General features: G+C 47.8%; 1 non-coding gene across 1 annotated transcript; it reads left to right on the top strand.

Annotated features, from left to right (window-relative positions):
* Positions 1-5,675: 5,675 nt before the first annotated feature.
* Positions 5,676-5,868, top strand: LOC130267827 (U2 spliceosomal RNA). The gene has a single exon (XR_008843297.1). It is a non-coding gene; the product is annotated as a U2 spliceosomal RNA (small nuclear RNA).
* The last annotated feature ends 382 nt before the right edge of the window (positions 5,869-6,250 follow it).

The following is a 6,250-nucleotide window of genomic DNA, read 5'->3' as shown; positions in this document are numbered from 1 at the left end:
ACCTGTGGGGTGTTAAGGCTTACTATACCCCTTGTTACATTCCATGAGGGGTGTAGTTTCCAAAATGTGGTCACATGTGAGTATTTATTGTTTTGCGTTTATGTCAGAACCACAGTAAAATCAGCCACTCCTGTGCAAATCACCAATTTAGACCTCAAATGTACATAGTGCACTCTCACTCCTGAGCCTTGTTGTGCGCCCGCATATCACTTTACGCCCACATATGGGGTATTTCCATACTCATGAAAAATTGCGTTACAAATTTTGGGGGTCTTTTTTTCCTTTTACATCTTGTGAAAATTAAAAGTATGGGGCAACACCAGCATGTTAGTGTAAAACATAACATTTTCTTATGTGGTTAGGGTACATTCGCATGGGAGGGGGTTTACAGTGAGTTTCTCGCTGGGAGTTTGAGCTGCAGCGGAAAATTTGCCGCATCTCAAACTTGCAGCAGAAAACTCGCTGTAAACCCCCACCCATGTGAATGTGCCCTGTACATTCACATTGGTGGGGGGGGGGGGGGGGCAAACCTCCAGCTGTTGCAAAACTACAACTCCCAGCATGCACGGACAGACCATACATGCTGGGAGTTGTAGTTATGCAACAGCTGAAGGCACATTGGTTGCGAAACACTGAGAGATTGTTACTTAACTCAGTATTTCACAACCAGTGTACCTCCAGCTGTTGCAAAACTAGAACTCCCAGCATGTACAGTTTCTCAGTGCATGCTGGGAGTTGTATTTTTGCAACGTTGGAGGCACACTGGTTGCAAAACACTGAATTAGGACACAAGCTCTGTTTCACAATCAATGTGTCTCCAGCTGTTGCAAAACTGCAATACTCAGCATGCATTGACAGTCGAAGGGCATACTGAGAGTTGTAGTTTTGCAACAGCTGGAGGCACACTGCTACAACTCCCAGCATGCCCTTCGACTCACCGTGCATAGAAAAAATGTGCCTCCAGCTGTTGCATAGCTACAACCCCCAGCATGCACAGACTACCAAAGGGCATGCTGGGAGTTGTAGTTGGAACTCCAGCTGTTGCAAAACTACAACTCCCAGCATGCCCTTTGGCTGTGCATGCTGAGAGTTGTTGCTAAGCAACAGCAAGAGGTGAACAGACCTCACCTCCTGCTGTATCCTGCCGCCGGAACTGCAGCTGCTGCTGCCACCACTCCTGTAGCCGCCGCCACTCCTAAGGGGACCCCCGCCGAGCCAGGAAGAGGTAGGAGACCCCTGCCGACCCCGTTCGCCGCCCCGATCACCATCCAGCAGTGTAGTGATTGGTCGGTCGTTCCGACCAATCAATCACGTGATCGTGAGGTGGTACCTCACTCCTGCTGGGTAAGGGTGAATAGGGCTGTCTCGGACAGCCCAATTCACCCTTGTTTTCTGGGTCACCAGAGACCCGATTGACCCGGAATCGCCACAAATCGACAGTCTCAGGACCCGCCCAGGGGTTTGCACGGGGTGCCTGCTGAATGGTTTCAGCAGGCATCCCGGTCCGGCGGGGACCGAAATTCCCACAGGCGTACAGGTACGCCCTGTGTCCTTAACTTCCAGGACGTCAGGGCGTACCTGTACGCCTTATGTCCTTAAGGGGTTAAAGGGTTTATTCAACATAAGGTGACTTTAGTAATTAAGTAATAGACATGCTTACCAAGGAACTGTGCTCGTGTTGGTAGTAAATGGTAGTGTCCTGTGTCCCCATCATGTTGCTGGCTTGTTTTTGGTAACAGGTTACTTCCTGTTTCTGTGGTCTTCCTCAGACTGCAATCCCCAGAATCTTTTGTTTTAAGGTGGGAGGTGACTTATTTCCCTGCCACACGTTGGTTGTCCCTTTTGATCACAAGCTGTGGATCTGTGTGATGATGAGTGCATTCACATGTGCGCTGGTAACATCATCAGGAAATACCCTTTAAATAGGGATGTCCTGATACCATTTTTTTAAGACCAATAGTTTTTTTTTAAGTACATACCGATACCAAATAAAGATTCTTTTTTAAATGTCATGTGACAGAAAAAGGGAAAAAAGGGAGTGTTTGCAGTTTTTATCAGGGGAAGGGCTTTATAATATATATATATATATATATATATATATATATATATATATATATATACATACATATATATATATATATATATTTTTTTTTTTTTTTAATAGATATATTTTTGACTCCCCACACGGTGTACTGCCTGTTACCCAGCCTCCTGTCATATAGTCTTTACAGGAGACTGGCAAAGGTGGGTGACAGGTATGTTTTATTATATGTGGGGTGTGGGACAAGGAGATTACCTGCCTATCCATAGGATAGGGGCTAACATGCTGATTGGTGATAGTCAGACCGCTGGGACTCACCTGCATCCTTTGGTGACGTCACTCCGCCTGCGCCAAGATAGAGGTCAGACGCAGCTCCTGAGGCAGGCCGCAGTCTGAAGCTGCGATCTATTTCGGGAGCGCTCGTTGGCTGGGGGATTAAGTGTCCTGTGGCTAGCAAGAAGGGGCGGACAGTCATCTGAACCGGCTCTTTTTAATCCGCATGAAGAGTGCGGTGGACCCACAGCACCTCTGTGATACCTCCCAGCGGGGGTCCGTGTTATATGTCACACCGCAACTGGTCATGCTGGCCGCGGGCGCCCTCTTAGCCTGTCTCCCTGTCCTGTTTCAGGGACGAGCAGCGCTGCAGCTCGCATGTCAGGCTGCGGGCGCATTGTTTCACCCCGCAGACACTTACCTCTCCACGCTCCTGGCTCCTCTGTTTTCTCTGACAACCGGCGTATGCATACTTGTCTCCTAGGGCGCGCGCACCGGCTCTCTGAAATTTGAATGTCCAGTGCACCGGTAATTGGTCCTTGCCGGGTGCTGACCCTATATAGTGTCTGAACTTCCTCTTGACCTCTGCTGGATCTTTGTCCCTTGTAGCCATTGTTAAAGCGTTCCTTGCTGTGTCCAGTCTATACCGTGTACCAGTTCCATTTTTCTACGTTTCCTGACCACGTACCTAACCGCTTGCCCTGACCTTCCTTCCTGACCCTGACTCTGAGTTTCCTTATTTAATTGTATCATGTCTCACTTCAGCCCCCACTGTGGGTTAGTTGTACCAGGTGTTCGCCTGCCGCAGCATATCCATCCCATTTTGCGGCGGGCTCTGGTGAAAACCAGCGGCTCCTTAGACTCCGCTCCCTGGTGCGGCTTTATCCAGTGGTACAGCGGATCTACTACCCAGACCGTTACAGTCTGGATTAGGTATCGGGGACATTTGCACAAGTACTCGTGCAAATGTCCAGCATCGGTACTGATATTGATACCAGTATCAATATCGGGACAGCCCTACTTTTAAACACCATTTTAAAGAGCGTAAGTCACATGACAATGCTTTGTTATAAAATAACTGGGATAAAATAGAGATTGATTGCCACGTCAACTTTCTATTCGACAAGTACAGATGAAGACCCTGTACAATTTTAATAGAAATTTCTTTTTATCCTTTTAATCCATGATGAATAATGTTTAAAATAACAAAAGTAACATTTCCTTGTTCAGTCTGTCCGGCCCACAGAGCAGCGTATTTACATAATAATCCATTAATACTTAATATTATGTAAAATACTGCCATGTTTCTAGCGCTTTTTCTAGCTGTTAGACACCCTTGAACATAGATCCCCAGGGATTCCTCTCCCTGAAGCGGATAAAATGAAGATGATTAAAAACAATGTTATGTTATGAGGAATCTGCTTAGAAGTGTTCTTATAAACATTCCCGTCTCTTGTGAAATGACAGTACGTGCTTTTTCGGATATATCATGCATGTGATGTGCATCTTGCCTTACCATAAAATGGGCAAGTATGAAGACATTAAAATAGTCATAATGCTGTGATTTAGTGCAGCTTTTCCAACTAAAGTCATGGGGAGAGAGTACTGGTTCCAATGGGGAGTGAGGGCGGGCTCAGTATTTGCCTCAGACACGCCCCTTCCTGAGCAGTGGATGTCAGAATGAGTGAGCAGCTGAACAGAGGGATTTGTTAGCCAAGTACAGAACCTAGACACATAAAAAGACATGTAAAGAATCTGCGTGATTTAGTGAGAACTATTATTTTTCTTAGCCTTTAGGCTTTAAGGAGATCCAGTTGTGTGTGTGTGAGAGAGAGTCTTACAGGCAGGACTTCATGGGACAAAAAAGTATGCGTAATAGCTCTACTCCGCAAGGAAGAAAATTGTCTCCCTAGTTCCACCTATAATGGAAGGAGTGCGGGGTGTCTCTGGCAGGAGGCTTCCCCAAAAATGCCGACAGTGCTGGAACGCTTCACTGGTACTGGTGAAATAGAACTGCAGACTGCAGTATTAAAATCCAATAGGTATTTATTAGCTATGATAAAGGTAACAGAAAACAAAAACAGGGGAGGGATAGCAATCTTGTACGGACTACGCGTTTCGAAAAGGTATCCCTTTCTTCCTCAGAGACCTGACACCCCGCACTCCTTCCATTGTATTTTACCGCTCTCCAGCGGTTCCGACATCCAGCTGCTCCTGGTCAAATAAAGTGGTCCTCCCCCGACCCCTGCACACTACACGTGCAGAGAGACGTGTGACCCCTACCACCATCCAAGCTCGGCTAATCCTAAGGGCTGAGGGGCGCAGGGATCTCCCGACATCTGCCCCGCATCTGGATACCTCTGCCCGCATCCTGCGATTAACATCGGAGGACCAAAGCACCTCCTCCCGCTTTTCCAGCTAACGGTACCAGCAGTAACCTGCTCCTGCAGAACACCCACGGCCAGCGGAGAAGATCCAGTAGCAGAGGAGACCTCCAGTGGCATCGGGATTCCCGCCACACTCCCCCCAAAGCGCTGTCCAGAGTTGTGACTGCTCGCTAGCACAACTTGACAAGGTGAGCAGGCATTTCATTTCCTAATACCTCTGCCTATCTAACGCTCTTTTTAGCAAAGGTAAAGGCACCATCAAGGCGCCATCTCTGTGTTTTTTCTTTCCATATATATCCTGTAGTTCCACCTATAGACAGGTGAAATGTAGGTTAAAGGGGTACTCCACTACTTTAAAACATATTACCTATCTGTCGCATAGGGGATAAGTGTCTGATTGTGGAGGGCCGACCTCTGGAAACCCCATGACCTCCAGAATGAGTCTCCGTCTCTCCCTGTGCATAGTGGCATGTTGGACACTCTCTCTCCATGCATTTTCTATAGCAGCACTGGAGATACACTTATGCAGTACTCTGGTATCTTTGGGTGATCCCGTGGAGAGTGCATGGAGCTGGTGCAGACATGCCGTTCCATGCACAGGGAGAGACAGGCTCTTATTCGGGAGATCATAGGTCCCCGAGGTCAGCTCTCCGCAATCAGACACTTCTCCCTTATCCCGCAGTGTTAAAGTAGTGGAGTAATGTCCAAACTATGTATGAACCTTAAACATGACCAATCATTTTAGCCAAACCATAGTCTTCTCTAAGCTGTTTTGGGATTCTTGCCCCTTAATCGTCCAAGCAACGTACTGGTGGTCTGGGTGAGAGGCCTTTGACGTTGCTCTAAGAGGTACTAGTTCTCATTGAGGAGGTCGAGCTGTGCGTATAGTGTCTTAAGATTACAGTTCGGTCTTTTTGTAGACCTTTGTACCTCCCCTGCTTTGCCTGTTGCTGATAACATTAATAGTACCAAGGATCGCTTCTCGGCCTTTTGGCTTAGATCAAGTGTAGTATCTGTTCTTGTCAGTGGTTTAGTCTTTGCCATTGATGTAGGATGGATGCTGCATGGAGGAGCAGGTGTACCGTGGCGTTCCGGGGCTGGTGCCACGTAAGCAGCTCAACGGCTGTCCTGATGTAACCTGTCCCCTCCGGGTCTCGCCATGAGCTAGAGGTTTGTAGAGCCGAGGTACGTCTGTGCCTCGGGGAGTGGTGACCCTGAGGTGCCGAAACTCACTGGGTGTTATAACTCACTGAGTGAAAGCACTGCACCATACTCTTCACCTTTGGCACTCACCCTTGGTATCCCGGCCTTCTGGCTTGGATCGGGGAAATTTTTATAGATCCGGCCGGATGACCGGGCATTATATCTGCACTTCATTCACTTATTTATTATTTTTTTGTATGTCACTGTGCCACGTTTCGTGTTTTTCTTTGTACACAGAATTGGCAGGATGCGGTAGCCCTTCTGGGTGTCCCTCCTGGCGATCTAGGGGAGGTGTGGGTGGCCATTAGGTTCCTCACCTCCCTGCAACCCCTGGGCATCTTGGCTT

The sequence above is a fragment of the Hyla sarda genome, chromosome 4 (genome assembly GCF_029499605.1).
Source record: "Hyla sarda isolate aHylSar1 chromosome 4, aHylSar1.hap1, whole genome shotgun sequence".
In the NCBI taxonomy this organism is placed as follows: domain Eukaryota; kingdom Metazoa; phylum Chordata; class Amphibia; order Anura; family Hylidae; genus Hyla; species Hyla sarda.
Note: the sequence above shows the minus strand (reverse complement) of the source record. Positions and strands in the feature narration are given on the sequence as shown.